At 47.4% G+C, this 15,406-nt stretch overlaps 1 long non-coding RNA gene across 1 annotated transcript in view; it reads right to left on the reverse strand.

Moving 5' to 3' along the window:
* Window positions 1–2,614: 2,614 nt before the first annotated feature.
* Window positions 2,615–15,406, reverse strand: part of LOC137216226 (uncharacterized) — a 154,648-nt gene continuing 141,856 nt past the window's right edge. The window contains exons 2-4 of the long non-coding RNA XR_010939641.1: window positions 5,892–5,931; window positions 4,097–4,253; window positions 2,615–3,128 (exon numbers count right to left, since the gene is read on the reverse strand). This is a non-coding gene — a long non-coding RNA (uncharacterized lncRNA). The remainder of the gene's footprint in view (window positions 3,129–4,096; window positions 4,254–5,891; window positions 5,932–15,406) is intronic.

The following is a 15,406-nucleotide window of genomic DNA, read 5'->3' on the forward strand; positions in this document are numbered from 1 at the left end:
TAACCTGTTAATATATGTCTATAAATGTATGGATTGGGGATAGGAGCTTTGAGTGTGTGTGTGTGTGTGTGTGTGTGTGTGTGTGTGTGTGTGTGTGTATTATAGTATGAAAAGTCACTGAGGCTTTGTTCTCACTTTGTTCTCATTTTCATACCCTTAATGACTCTTGGGTATCAAGCAATGGCTCCCAATTGATTACTGAAGAGCCAGGACATAAGTTGATCCGAAGGGCTTGAAGGTGCAGAAAGATTTAAGCTCGTACTTAGGCATCAACCCGTAGAACTGGAACTCAGACAACAGAGACCAACCCACTGTTTTTTCAGAAAACCAAGCTTTAGTGAGGTAACGGCTATTTTCTTCTCTCCAAAGGTGCCTTTCCAAATAGTGAGATTCCTTTAGAACCATTTTCTTAGAACACAAGGGATTGTCTTCAGAACAGATAAGACTTGAGTTGTATAGCAGAAGCCTGCCGATTAGGCTGGGAAATTCAATCTTCAGCAATAATTTAGTATCTCCTGTTCTGAAACAGTCAGGATACAATTTCTTGGTCATCTTTTTTCTTATCAACCTTTTTTTTTTTGGAAACAAATCCAACTCTTATACACTGCCGCTGGGGATGCAAAATGCTAAGGCTCCTTTGGAAAATCGTTCGGCTTCTCTTGTAAAGTTAAGCGTGTGCTTACCATATGACTTGAGAGAAGAAAAATGTATGTTCCTGTCAAAAACCTGTATGCGCACGTGTATAGCAGCTTAATTTATAATTGCCCAAAATGGTAAACACAGAGGTCCTTCAACGAGTGGATTAATTTTGATACATCAGACCACAGAATATTATGTAGCCATAAAGAAATGATTGACTCATGAATATCACAGAGGGATCTTAAAGGCCTTCTGCTGAGCTAAAGAAGCCAGATGGACGGCTACAGATTGTTTGATTCCTTTTACACGACCCCCTTGAAGAGCAAACCTGTAGAGTTAGAAGCCAGACCAGTGCTGCTCAGGGTTAGGGGGTCCCAGGAGGGGTGGTCTGTGAAGAGTAACCTGTAGAGAAGTATGGTAGTGCGTACACAGCTCTCTGCATTTGCAAATACCTTAGAACTCTACACCACAAAATTTGAATTTGACTATATGTAAATCAAAAAAAAAAAGAATCAACTCGATGTGGACAGAAAAACAGAATGCAGACCGTGACAAACATACTTATAACCCTGGTCTAATCGTGAGAAAAATATCAAACACAAACTGAGGGGTATTCTACAAAGTATCCCGATGGTACTCCTCAAAACTGCCAAAGTCGTCCAAAAGATTGTCTGAGAAATTGTCACAGCCCAGAAACTGTGGAAAGATGGTAACTGAATGTGGTATCCTGGATAGGATCTTGGAACAGAAATAGAGATTCAAGTTACACATGATTATTGAAATAGGCAATTCGGGTCGGAGCTGTAATCAGAATGGTTTTTACCCCAGAGATCTCTGGCAATTTTGAATTGCTCACCGTGATGCCAGATGCGAAACAGAAGGGCCATTTACCGGAATGGCTGCAGTTGAAGCTGCCACAGGTCACATCTCAACCTGCCTGCTCCTTCGGTACCTCCAGCTTCTGCTTCTCAGCTCTATTACTCTCAGTCTCTGCTGGACGCCTGGCCTGTGAGCCTTCATTTATCACCCGGAAGAATCCTCATGTCTCAGAAATCATTATCTCCATTCTCCTTCTTATTTATTTATTTATTTAGTTAGTTAGTTATTGCGGCATGCGGGCTTCTCTCTAGTTGTGGCTCCGGAGTGCATGGGCTCAGTAGTTATGGCGCGCAGGCTTATTAAGTTGCCCTGTGGCGTGTGGGATCTTAGTTCCCCGACCAGGGATTGAACCCGACTCCCCTGGATTGGAAGGCAGATTCTTAACCACTGGACCACCAGGGAAGTCCCCATTATCTCCAGTCTTGATCCCTCCTTTAAACTCTAGGCTCGGGACTCAACTCCTGGAAACTCCATCCCCCAGTGAGCCAGACTTAACAGAAATCGTCTTTCTCACTTCCCGCCCTCAATGACCAAACCCTCATGCTTCTACTCCCCAGGTACCTTTTAAATAACCAACCTTCAATGCCGGTCTCTGTGGAAATGTCTTAATTCACACCCTTTAACCTCAAACATTTACACTTCAGTCACTGCATCATACCCTAACTGGCCTCTGGGTTTCCATCTCTCCAGCTTCCAATCCCTCCTCACCTCCATGTAAAATTCTTCAATGTTTCCCTGTAGCTTAAAGGGATGAAGCAAAATTTCTCTAGCGTCTCAAGTCCTCCGTCCTTTGGCCATACTTTCTCTAGTTTCATCTCTTATCACATCCCGATTCTCAAACTAACCCCTAACATAATGGCAGTCATGTTTCTGGCATATTTTGTTCTCCTCACATTGGAACACACTTAGGCCACTTTCCCTCAACTTTCTCTGCCTAATTCTTACTCATTTTTTAAGGACTCAACTCATATATGGCCTTCACTGGGAAGACATCCTTGATTCACCCAACTTGGATAAGAGAAGAAGTATTGAATCCATATCCTTAGCTACCAGTACAGTTCCTAGCACACAGTAGGTGTTCACAAAATAAATGAGTGAGTGAATAAAGAAAACGATATGAGGTATCAGCTTTCCAATTTAATTCAGGGCTGATCCCTTAAACGTGAATTCTTCAGTTCACTTCATTCTTACAACAGAAGCTCCTACCAGGGCACATCCCTGGCATAGGAAGAATACGATTTCTTTTCCTCTTCAGGCATACACTTGTACGTAAGTCACATAAATTAAGCATTTTACTGTGTCCACAACCCGTAGAAAGGACAAAAATATCTGTTTTTGGAAGAAAGTCTTGAGATCGCTCTACAGGGGAAGGAATAATTCAGTCCAACCAGGAACCTCCAAAATGTACTGGTCAGGAAAGTATTCTGTCTCACGCACCTCCTTTTCCTCACGTCGTCCCTCCTACTTGCTTGTTGACAGGACAAGGCCAGTCTTCAAGAGCTTGTCATGAACCGAAATTTTATGCTGTAATTTGGAAGCTGGGATCAGAGACTTTAAACACTTCTCTTGGGTTGACACATACAGCCTCACGACAGTGAGAGGCCCGCGTACTGCAAACAAAAAAACAAAAAAAAAACAAGTTCTCTTCTCAAGTCAGGCCCTGTCTTGAGGCAGGGGCTTCAGTGCCCCTGTTGGAGGCTGAAAGGAATGAAATTTGCCCACCAAACTGAAAAGGCATCTTGAGACCAAAACACGAGGCAGGCCGCTCGGTATAATCAGTGGATCACTTTGTTGCGGAGGGTACCTTACTTACAGGGTGAGATCCTGGAGTTTTCACAGCTCACTCCGCCCTCCAAGGGGCCATGGACCAACTTATAACTAACCTGGAATATGCGGGTCGGTGGTTGGAAATAGGATGTGCTTTCCCAAGTTAAGATTTGTGAAAGGGTAGCTAGTCTCATGGGAATACGTCAGGGAAGGTTTTCACCATTGTTTGGGGGCTCCCACAGCATAGAGGCTACCTGGTCCTAATGATTATTAACAATATCTATTAACTACAAGGCCCTTGACGACAGAGAAGTGATTCACTGCACAGTCCGGTCCTGGGTAGGATCGGCAGAAGGACAGGAGGAGCTGTTCGGGCCCAAGATGGCGTGAGTGATGCTAACGGCCATGCAGCTGCCCACGCCTTAGTTTTCCTTAACCTGTTGTTTCTTGCCTCTGTCACAGGGCTTTGGCTGCGCCGACCCTCACATAGAATCCCAGGAGCTGGGCTGAGATTTCCATTTTTTTCTCACCCAGAAAATCTTGGGCCCCTCATAAAAAATGATCCCCCTTATTCTGGGTTTTGTTTTTTAACTGGAGTATAATTGCTTTACACGATTGTGTTAGTCTCTGCTGTACAGTGAAGTGAATCAGTTATATGTACACATATATCGCCTCCCTCTTGAACCTCCCTCCCCACACCCATCCCACCCATCCGGGTCACCACAGAGCGCCGAGCTGAGCTCCCTGCGCTATATAGCAGGTTCCCATTCGCTATAGCTATTTTGCATATGGTGGTGTATTTATATCAGACCTAATCTCCATTTTCTGTGAAGTCAAGTGTCTTCAGAGTGACCGGCTCAAGGATTTTTGTGCTTCCCCTCTTATCCCAAGATGATGACTGATGACTCATCCCACATTTATGTAATCCAGCCAAGAGGAACGTGTTGAAGGTGATTACGACAGGCTTCCTACAAGCAAAAGAAAACCAGCCTTACCTTATGCAGGTACTAATATTATCCCTAAAGGCATGCATGAGGAAAAATAAGACTAGAGGTATTCAGCATGATAAAGTTTGTATGTGGTAAGATAAAAATTGGATTCAGGAATCTGATTCCAGATCCTGAATTCTTTCCTACTGCAGGATGTTTGTTTTTTTAAAAAAATAATTTAATAAACTTTATTCTGGTCAGGGGAAGAGGGAGGGGAAAAAAGCCGCCTATTCCACTCCTCTCAGTAAATTAAATAACATGGCCGATTCCCATGCCCTCAGCAAACTTTGGGCACTTGAGCCAGTCCTGCTGTTCCCTTACGGCCCAGTGTGCTTCCCCTTCGCAGAAGGGAGTGTTTCCTACCGCCGCCGGGTTATGTCACGCTCACGGGCCACATCTCCTCCGTGATGAGGGTCTGGAGATGATGCAGTCTGCAGCAGCAGTGACCAGGGAAGGAGGAAGGGGATCCTCTCCCTCGAAGCTTGGGGCAGGGAGGCTAGGCCTGGAAGACAGCTGTGGCTCACCCTTCCTCAGCTGTCCCCAGATGTGGGTGCTGGAAGAATAGGACGGGAAGGCTTCCTCCTCTGGGAGAGTCAAGAGCCCAAAGGACCCCTGGAGCTAATGAAGACCCCGAGGCCCCGAGTCAAAGGCAACAGGCCGCGGGGGCTGGAGACGGTGTCCCCGGGTGGGGAGGGAAACCTCAGCAGCCTTGGCCCACCCAGGACCTCCAACCCGACCCACAGGCGCCCCTGGGAAGCCAGCAGCTACCTGCCTTCTCTCAGCCTCCCTGGGCCTCTGTGGAACATATGGTGCCGCCCAACTGCTCTTTTGGGGCTAGTAAGGAGTGTCCTGGTGCCTCTCCCGACCCCCGGAATGTTGAGAACCAAGGACCCCGGGCTCTACGGTGCTCAGGAAATGGAAGCTCTTTGATCAGTCCCAGCATCAGAGGCTGGTCCCCTGGAGGGATCACTGCAGGATGTTCTACTGGTCTCCTTCCATAAGGACTGGCTATTAGAATCAAGTGAAAGTTACTATAGCATCTTAAAAGAATGATAAATTGGCTCATAACTTTCCATAGACTAGTGACAATTTAGAAATTAGGATGTAAAAATAAAGATTTTTACATTAACCAGCTGATTTTAAAATTCACTGTAAAGGGAAAACGTGCAAGAATAAACAAGGTTATTTTCATAAAGAGCAACATGGTGACTTTCACTACCAGTTATAATTTATGATGATGCTGCGGCTTGAAATATGTGGCATTGACCGAAGAACAAAAACAATCCCTGAGACAAAACAGAGAAGCCACCAACAGACCACGCAGACGCTGACAGCTAGTTATTGATAAAAGCAGCCTTTACACGAGTGGGGAGGCAGGGAGGTGGACTATTTCTTTAATAAATCATGCAGAGTTGATTGATTTTCCATTTGGAGAAAAACTAATTTATATTCTAAAGGAAGCATGAAATGGATTATAATGGGTTTTTTTCTACATAATTTTTAGATTCTTGATGTTTTGCAAAAGGCCAGTATCATTACTTGTGTAATGGAAAAATTAAAAGACCATTCCACTCACGGACAGATAAACTATTCTGACAGGGTACACTGCGGACTTACGTTGCAGACACCAGGAATATTCAAAGTCCTACGACAATCCCTGTAGGAAGAACATACAGGAAATCAGTGCCAAGAAAGAACAAGTGGAGAAACTACATTAGGAACTGTATCTGGATATCTTTACAGACGCCCATTGTTCAGCTGTAAACCTGCTCTGAATTTTCTTTAATTATTCATTGATTGGGACCCAACTATAGTGTTGGTCTTCCTTGTTACATCACCACAATGCCGAGCACACGCTTTTCTTTCCCATGTGATTGTTTAGGTTTTGGAAGAACGTTAGTGTATCTTGTCGTTCTTCCTTTTGTCCTCCAAGTTCCTGGGCACTTGGCACTACTTCCTGCTCCCCCCTCGTTTCCTAGATGTGCTTTGTAAACTGCAGAAAGCCCGTCGTGTCAAGGCTTGTTCCCTCACCAGAGGGAGGGACAGTGACACCTGTAGTGGAGAGGCGACCTACTCAGCAAAGTACAGCAGACGCCATGCCCTAGACAAGAAAGGTGAACAAGCAAGACACAAAGTTATCACCCCTCCCTGAGGACTCCAGCCTTGGGCAGAAGGCTTCTGACCTGCCATTGCAAATCCCGGCTTCCAGCAGGCTTCTTCGCGCATCTCCACGCGGACTGATGCTTCTGGGTAGTCTCTGTATCCACGTGCTTCCAGCCTGCACGTCCCCAATGCCACAACGCCCCTTAGCACGTGCCCCTTCCCACCCTGCACTCTACTCAGTACAGCCGGGGGTGGGAGTGTCCCAGGACCAAGACCCGACCCCTCCCCTCCTCCCCTTACGCCACCGTAGTGATTCTCTCATATCCAGCCTCCCTGAGATTGTTAAGGAAACCATAACTCCCCTCTCCTGTACAACAGACTCCTGTCCGACAGCCAAAAGAAAACTCTCAGATTATGTTCCTTCCTTTGTTGTCCTCTTGGGTGAGTTATTTATTAACCATGCCAAGCTTTGTTTTCTACATCGGTGAAATGGGATTGGTAAACCGAAATGGTTGAAGGATTACATATGTTATGTGAATGAGAACGCTTGGCAAAATTTAAAGCATAATGTAAATTTAATTCTTATAATTGTCTCCCTCCCACTGCCTACCCTTCCATGGGAAACCGCGGTCCCTTTAGTCGATCCTAATGATAAAACAGTCGATTGAGCCGCCTTGAGAATCGTTCGCTCTTATTTGGACCCAAGGAGCCTTGCTTCGGCTCTCTTGCCGGGATTCCTTTTCCCCCCATGTCTCTTCACGCTCTTGTTCCGACGTAAGATGGGAACGAGTGGGCCTTAACCGCGGGGTCAGTGACCACGCCCACTGTGCCTCACTGATCACCCCACCTCCTCGCCATACAAAACCCCGCCAGCTCTCACAGGCTCATCAGACAGAACCCTCGCCCAGCGAGACTCAAGGTCACCACCGTGGCATGCGTGGCAAGAGGTCTCCAGTCTAGGCCGGAATAAAGGGACTTTGGCTCCACACTGGGTTGTACCAACCAAGTGATTCAACTGATTTGGTTCTCAAATCCCCCAGGTCATTGGAAGGAAAGGGGAGTGGGCAGAAGTTTACCATCAAACAAGACTCTTAACGTCATGAAGACACAACAACCGGTTTATTCTCTAATTTTTCAATAGCTGATTTTGGGCGTGGAGGTGACCTATGAGTAGCTCCCTAATGCTTTACTTTCTGACGATGGTTGACTTAGGGAAGGAAAAAACAAAATAATGATAAGACAAGGCATCGTCGTGGTTGGTATTTACCGGGCAGTACCTGGAAGATGACCAAGAAGGTGGCAAGGAGGGCGTGGAGAAGCCTCACTGTTCTGGAGCTGAGGTCCCGGAAGGCCGGGAAGAATCAGGAGGTTGAAGCCAGAAGCCCGAGGAACTCGTGGCATCCCGGGATTCGTGCAGAGACGCACTCCTCAACCCCCGGGGCCCCGCGCTCCCCTCGGCAGGAGCCGCCACTGCACTGCGTTTTCTTGCTCCCTGAGTCCCAGCTGTCGCTCGCCTTGTGTTCCTCTCAAATCCGGGGCTGAGGCGCTCCTGTGACCACATCTACGGAGACGGTGTCCAGGTGAGGCAGGGGCCGGAGCCTCCAAGGCGAGCGGCAGGGCCGGGAGTCACGCTGCTGCCAACGGAGAATGAGGACGGCCGCTCACGGGGGAGGAAGTTCATTAGAAAAGACCTTGTGGCAGGTTGATCGGATCTTCCAGGGCTCCTTGAAAGGAAGATCCAGAATAGCGGTGGGGGGCTTCCCTGGTGGCGCAGTGGTTGAGAGTCCGCCTGCCGATGCAGGGGACATGGCTTCGTGCCCCGGTCCGGGAAGATCCCACATGCCGCGGAGCGGCTGGGCCCGTGAGCCATGGCCGCTGAGCCTATGCATCCGGAGCCTGTGCTCCGCAACGGGAGAGGCCACAACAGTGAGAGGCCCGCGTACCGCAAAAAATAAAACAAAACAAAATAATGTCATGGGGTAATCCTGTGGTGGATGACTTTTATTTTGCAAACTCTTTCTCAGTTACCACAATGCAAAAATTAGCTTATTTCTACTCATTTCCCCTGTTTTCTCCATTCTCATTTCTCTTATTCCTCCTTTCTCATGCCACAGATCAACTTCCTCAATATCCAAAAATGAAACAAGGTTTTTCAAAAATAGTTTTTAAAGAAAGTTTTTTCTGTTTTGTTTGTTTTTTTAAATAGATGCTTCCATCTTTTTTCTTTCCATGTGATTTCTTCCGTAAAAACCTTTGCTTTTTCTCCCAGGACTTGATTAGAAATTTCATCTCATGCATTAAGCACAAGTTGTAGTTTCAGCCCAGATGTCCTTGGGGGTCAGAAACGAGTCTGTGTCCAGTGAAGGAATTGAGGGAGTTTTTATGACAACACCAACACCCAGTGCTTCTGTGATGCTGGGATTGAGTCTACCACTCTTGTGGGATCCAAAATTGAGATGATTTAGTTCATGTCAAGATTTCTCTTTGACAAGTTAGAGCAAGAGAAAACCCACTTCGGGTCTAGGAATGTGGGCTACCATCGCTGTTTATGAGTCCTGAGAGAAATCTCTGGAGGATGTAGGGGAAGTGAGGAAAATCGTCCAGGGCAAGGATAGTTAACATTTTTAAGGAGAGAAAATAGGAATGAAAGGAGGGAGGGAAGCAGGGGAAGAAAAGGAGAAAAAGAGGCAGATGGAGAGGTCCCAAGAGTCTCTTGTAAAATCCTCCTCCAGCTTTGGAGCCATAAAAGCCCCCAGTCTGCTCCCCTGCGGGGCACCCTAACGCAGGGCAGGCCACGAAGCAGATGGCCCTGGGATGGCACGTCTATTCTCTCTGATGAGAAAACCAGATGCTGGCAGCTCCGTTCTCACCGGCTCTGATCTGACGAGTTTACTGACTCCATCCTGACAGGACAGGTCTGCCCGACTGAACTCTTGTTCTCTCACCAGAAAGACAGAATGAGGTCCTTGCCGTTCCGGACCAGCTGGATGTCTGGTTCCCCGTTGACCCAGATTTCACCCATGAGGTCTTGAAAACCCAAGACTGGGTCTGTTTACTCTCTGTCTCCTCAGGCCCTTAGGAGCCCTGAGATGTGAACCAGATAGAGAGTAACTCAAGCCTAGAAACAGGAAGCGCTTTGACAGAACCGGAGGAAGGTGGAATTCCTCTCCCTTGTCTCTGCTGCCCCTTCTCGCCTCTGAAGACCTCGAGGGTGCTCCCCGGGCCTTCCCCGCTCTGCTCCGAGCAGCCTCAGGACATCGATCCTGACGCGGGGCCTCGGCATCCCCTCCGGCCTGGTTGCCGGCCTGGCGGGGAGGAGAAAGTGGTACCCTGTCTCCACCCGACGGGCAGATGTAGCCAGAGGTGATGACAGCCCGGATGGAGCAGGAAGCAGGTGCAGGAGCCCCAGCAGGGGGGTTTCCCAGCCTTCTCCTGAGCCAGACGCACCTGATAAACAGAGCCCTGCACTCTCCCCAGGGTGCCTTCTCGCCAAGACTCAGCCTCTTGTCCGCCGATGCTTTCGTGTGACTGGACCGGGCAGTGAGCAAACAGAGGAGACCGTCTCCAAGGAAGGGGGGGGGTGACTGCAATATTATAGGTCGCAATCTAAAATATGGCTTAAAAGCGCTCTCCTACGTACTCCCTCATTTCCTTCTCTACACAAACCCGCGAGAGGAACATAACGATTCCTGGTCCACAGATGAGGCTCGTGAAACTGAAATGCTTTCCTGATGTGACAAAGCCTCCGAGTATGAAACAGGTGTCCGGACTCAAGACCAGAGCCTTCAGGACTGCCCCAGGGCATGGCCACCATTTCTAAGGGGCCTCAAATGCCGTCCGATCAAAGCTTCTGACGGCTGGAAACCCACAGTGTAAGGAAGAGGGAGACTGATGACAGAGAATGGTACCCCTGAGAAACTCCCTGCAACGGTTCGTTTTATGTGTCCACTTGGCTGGGCCCTGCTGGCCCAGGCGTTTGGCCAAACGTTATTCTGGATGTACCTATGAGGGTATCTGGGGATGAGATTTACATTTAAGTGGGTGGACTTTGATAAAGCAGGTTATTATTACCCCTTCATGACGTGGGTGGGCCTCATCCAATCAGTTGAAGTCCCGGACAGAACAGAGACGGACCTCCCCCCAGAAAGAAGGAATTCTGCCCGCGGCCGGCCTTTAGCCTTGAACTCCAGCGTCAGCTCTTCCTGGGTCCTGCTGGTCTACCCCACTGGATGTCTTTTGTGATGGCGAGGGACTGGCCAAGCCTCCATGATGGCGCGAGCCAATCATTTAAACTAAAGAAATGGGCTGTTTCTCTGGAGAACCTGACGGAGGCACATCCAAGTCCAAACGAGTGATGGGGAAGAAGCTGGGAGGCACCCCCAGAGAGCCCCACAGGGAGGGGCTGTGGTTGTCGAGGCCCTGGAGTAACTTTACCTGGGTTCCAGAACCTTCTGGAACCTTCCCGCCCCCCACACATGAGACAGTCCTGGAAAATGTATAAGCCTCCTCCCAGAAATGTGGCCCCAGGCTGCAGCTGAGGTTGGGTGAGCCGTGAAGTGGACCACAGGGGCCTGCAGCCCCGCGTGAAACTGACTAAACCACAGAGACAAGCCGCTCAGAGAAACGTACAGAAGCTAGGAAAGCGCACAGCGAGAAGGGTGACCCAAAAGTCGAGGCCGGGGAAGCTGGGGTGCCTAGGGAGTGAGCAGAGGAGCTGGGGAAGCTCGGGGAGCAGTCACTCCTGGGAACGGCAGGGACTCGGGAAGAGCTTCTGCGGAGCCGGTGGGTGATGGGTGTCAGGGTCTCTCTGAAGCCACACCACGGGACGCGTGGTCTCTATTACTTCCCTCCCTCTCAGGGTCCACGGGAAGAAACCCCACCTCCGGAGCCCACCCGAGCAGAGTGGACACACCGCCCATCGCTAAGCTCTTACCGCAGACCCGAGGCTGTACGGGTGAAATAAACGACTTAACACAGCTAACTCGCCGGGAAGCAGCGTCCACGCATGCTGGGGGCTGGGTTTCCACTCCTATTAGCGGTTTTCCCTCCGCAAGACAAGACAGGCTAAGGATATAGGAAGAGAGGTGAGAAGGAGGAGGGAGGGAAGCCAAAGGAGCCAGAGCGATGGAAACCTGTTTCACAGAACCTCCATCACCGTCCCTAAAACATGCAATTTAAAGTAATAGGAAAACTTGAAGGAATGGGGATGTTCAGCACGACCTGAAGCATGGATCGTCATTCAGGAATGTGTGGCCCTGTAAGAGATGAGAATCTTGCCGAGGTGAGGCTGTTTATGTAAGTATATTCAAGGTTACAGTATTATCTTTAATTGATATATGGGGGGGAACCTTTAATTTTTTTTACAAGCTTCAAGAAAGATGGGATCAAACCTTAGCTGACGAAGACATGCAGCAAGTTGAGTGAATTCCAGGCAGGCATCCCTAAGAATCTCTGGGACAAGAAGGGAGGATGTAAGTGTAGGGTTTTCATGTTAATCAAAAGAGACGGGAGTTTATCCTCTTTGATTTCTTCAGTGATCTCTTGGTTATTTAGTAGTGTGTTGTTTAGCCTCCATATGTTTGTGGGTTTTTTTACCGATTTTTTCCTGTAATTGATATCTAGTCTCATAGCGTTGTGGTTGGAAAAGATACTTGATACAATTTCAATTTTCTTAAATTTACCAAGGCTTGATTTGTGACCCAAGATACGATCTATCCTGGAGAATGTTCCATGAGCACTTGAGAAGAATGTGTATTCTGTTGTTTTTGGATGGAATGTCCTATAAATATCAATTAAGTCCATCTTGTTTAATGTATCATTTAAAGCTTGTGTTTCCTTATTTATTTTCATTTTGGATCATCTGTCCATACAATGGAATATTACTCAGCCATAAAAAGAAACAAAATTGAGTTATTTGTAGTGAGGTGGATGGACCTAGAGTGGGTCATACAGAGTGAAGTAAGTCACAAAGAGAAAAACAAATACCATATGGTAACACATATATATGGAATCTAAAAAAAAAAAAAAAAAAGAATTGGTTCTGAAGAACCTAGGGGCAGGACAGGAATAAAGACACAGACATAGAGAATGGACTTGAGGACACAGGGAGGGGGAACAGTAAGCTGGGATGAAGTGAGAGAGTGGCATGGACATACATACACTACCAAATGTAAAATAGATAGCTAGTGGGAAGCAGCCGCATAGCACAGGGAGATCAGCTCGGTGCTTTGTGACCACCTAGGCGGGTGGGATAGGGAGGGTGGGAGGGAGACGCAAAAGGGAGGGGATATGGGGATATATGTATATGTATAGGTGATTCACTTTGTTATACAGCAGAAACTAATACACCATTGTAAAGCAATTATACTCCAATAAAGATGTTAAAAAAAAAAAAAAAAAAAGGACAGGAGTTTTTTTAAGGCTCCAGAGTAACAAGAGAGAGGAAGGCGATCCCCAGGAGGTGGAGTGTGTGCAGGTCTCCGTCCGACCACTAGAGGGCGACAGCATGCCCCATCCTGCGCCAGGACCGTCAGCCAGCGCAGCTTGTTTGCTTGTGGAAATGGTCCTTCTAGGCACCCCGCCAGGGATTCCAGGTTTCTACCACCACAACCTTTTTAAAGAGAAAGCAATTTCAGAGAAAACAAAGAAATCCAAATCCCAGAAAGAAAGCTAAGTTGGCCAAAATGTGCCCACGGAGCTGGCAGCCCCGCTCCATCTGCCTAGCCATCAGAACCCGGGTTCTGCCCATCACCTCCCCTCCGGATCATCACATCCTTAAGAGCTGTGCTTCCCAAACGCTCCCTGGAGAAAACTTCTATTGTTTGTGTATGCCGACTGTCATTTTTTAAAAGGCGTACAAATAATTAGTCTTATTTTTATTGTTCGATTCAACAAACATAAAATTGCATTCCAATAAGGATAATCAGAACAAACATCACCCAGAAAAAAAGGAAAATGATCTCCGCACGCATTGTCCATTGGAAGTGTGCCTACAGGCACTGAACACAGACAGTCACTGTTCTGTTTGTGTGTTCTGTCCTTCCTTAATTGAGATTCAACAAAAATTACGTGTGAAATGCTGATTACCCATAGTGAAGGCCTATGAACATTCTGAAAGAACACTGTCTCCCTCCAGGGTTAAAGTCTGCTTTGTGCTTGTTAGTGTATCCAAGTCAGGGTGAGGACTGTGCTACCTGCAGGGAATACTAGGTACTTAAACTATGTCTGTGCTTTGCTTCGAGAACACCTATAAGGCAACACAGTCTCACCAGGATATCCACAGAAATGAAAGAAGAAAGGTTACAAACAAACTCGTCAACAAACTCAGAATCTTCTTTTTTAGCTTTTATACAAAATGAAGAAAGTAACTCTATATTTTTAGATTTTGTCTTCATCACTTCCTCAGTTCCATCAAGCAGTGGTTTCATGGGAATTACCCTTCCATGAAAGAAACAGACTCTGGATCTGCATTTCCTATGCACGGATTGTATTTGAAGGAATTTAAAATTCGAACAGTCTACCCACGACAGAAGCTGTTCAGTGATCACTTTTTGCTGCTGTGCAGTTAATTTAGGAAACATGCTGTCAGGGTCTGCAGAACTCTGTCTTCCAAGTGTTTAACTGCTCTTTGTTCTCATGACTGTATCGCCGGAAAGTATGAAGATCATTAAGAACATGGCCTGTAGCAGGAATAAGCAGTTCTGGCTGGTCAGTGGCAGTTTTAGAATACTGTGACTAACCTTGTTTTTTAACTTACAGAAAAGTGAAGCGTTTTGTTGGTTAAACATTTTTGACAGAACTTTTCCTGTGGTTCACATGCAGTCACAGTTGTTTATGATCTTTGAGATTCTCACATTGTAAAAATAACCATTTCAAATTTACCTCATTAGTCTTGACATAGCTGCATCTCTAGTGAAATAATGTAAATTTTCCTGAAGGGAGAGGGGATTCCACTTCCCTTCAGAGAGGCGGAACGAACAGGTCCTTCTGCCGCTTCAGATGGGACAGCATCACGTCCCAGGGAATGGAAAGAGAGACTGTGACTCAGGTCCATTGAGAAAAAAAAGAACCGTTAATTTTTTTTTTTTTTTTTTTTTTTTTTTTGCGGTACGCGGGCCTCTCACCGCTGTGGCCTCTCCCTTTGCGGAGCACAGGCTCCGGACAGGCAGGCTCAGCAGCCACGGCTGACGGGTCCAGCCGCTCCGCGGCATGTGGGATCTTCCCAGACCGGGGCACGAACCTGTGTCCCCTGCATCGGCAGGCAGACTCTCAACCACCGCGTCACCAGGGAAGCCCAAGAATCGTTAATTTAATGCAAGAAAAATGACATTATTAACTTTGGAAAGTGACGTCAGGTTGACTTGCTTCTCTGATTGGATTGATATGAGAACGATACACAAAAACAAACACACACGATTCCAGAGCACGAGGCAGATTTCTTCACTAAATAACCTTTCTTGGAAGTTTCTAGGCTCTGTCTTTTTTCGTTCTTTAACAAGAAAATTTTAAACTATATCATCATTTTGCTTTTGCACCAGCCTGTGTAAGATCCATAAGACGGGTCTTTTGTTTGTTTGCTAAGCAAAGTTTTCTCAATCACTGAGTTTATTTGCCCTTGATGTGGCCTTTAAGCCATCGGCGAGTCTGAAGTCTGCTGGAAAGTCCTTCACATGTTGAAGGTGAAGAAGGTGGCAGAGCTGCTTCTGAAACCGTGTCCCTGCCCCCTGAGACACCTACGCTCTGTGCCCCCTGAGACACCTACGCTCTGTGACCAACTCTCAGGCGTGTCATAGGAGTTTAGAAAACACCATTCAACGTCTACCAGAGGGCTTCCCTGGTGGCTCAGTGGTTAAGAATCCGCCTGCCGATGCAGGGGACACGGGTTCGAGCCCCGGTCCGGGAAGATGCCGCAGAGCAACTAAGCCCGTGCGCCACAACTACTGAGCCTACGCTCTAGAGCCCGCGAGCCACAACTACTGAGCCCACGTGCCACAACTACTGAGCCCTCGTGCCATAACTACTGAAGACTA

The sequence above is a fragment of the Pseudorca crassidens genome, chromosome 21, assembly GCF_039906515.1.
Source record: "Pseudorca crassidens isolate mPseCra1 chromosome 21, mPseCra1.hap1, whole genome shotgun sequence".
Taxonomy (NCBI): domain Eukaryota; kingdom Metazoa; phylum Chordata; class Mammalia; order Artiodactyla; family Delphinidae; genus Pseudorca; species Pseudorca crassidens.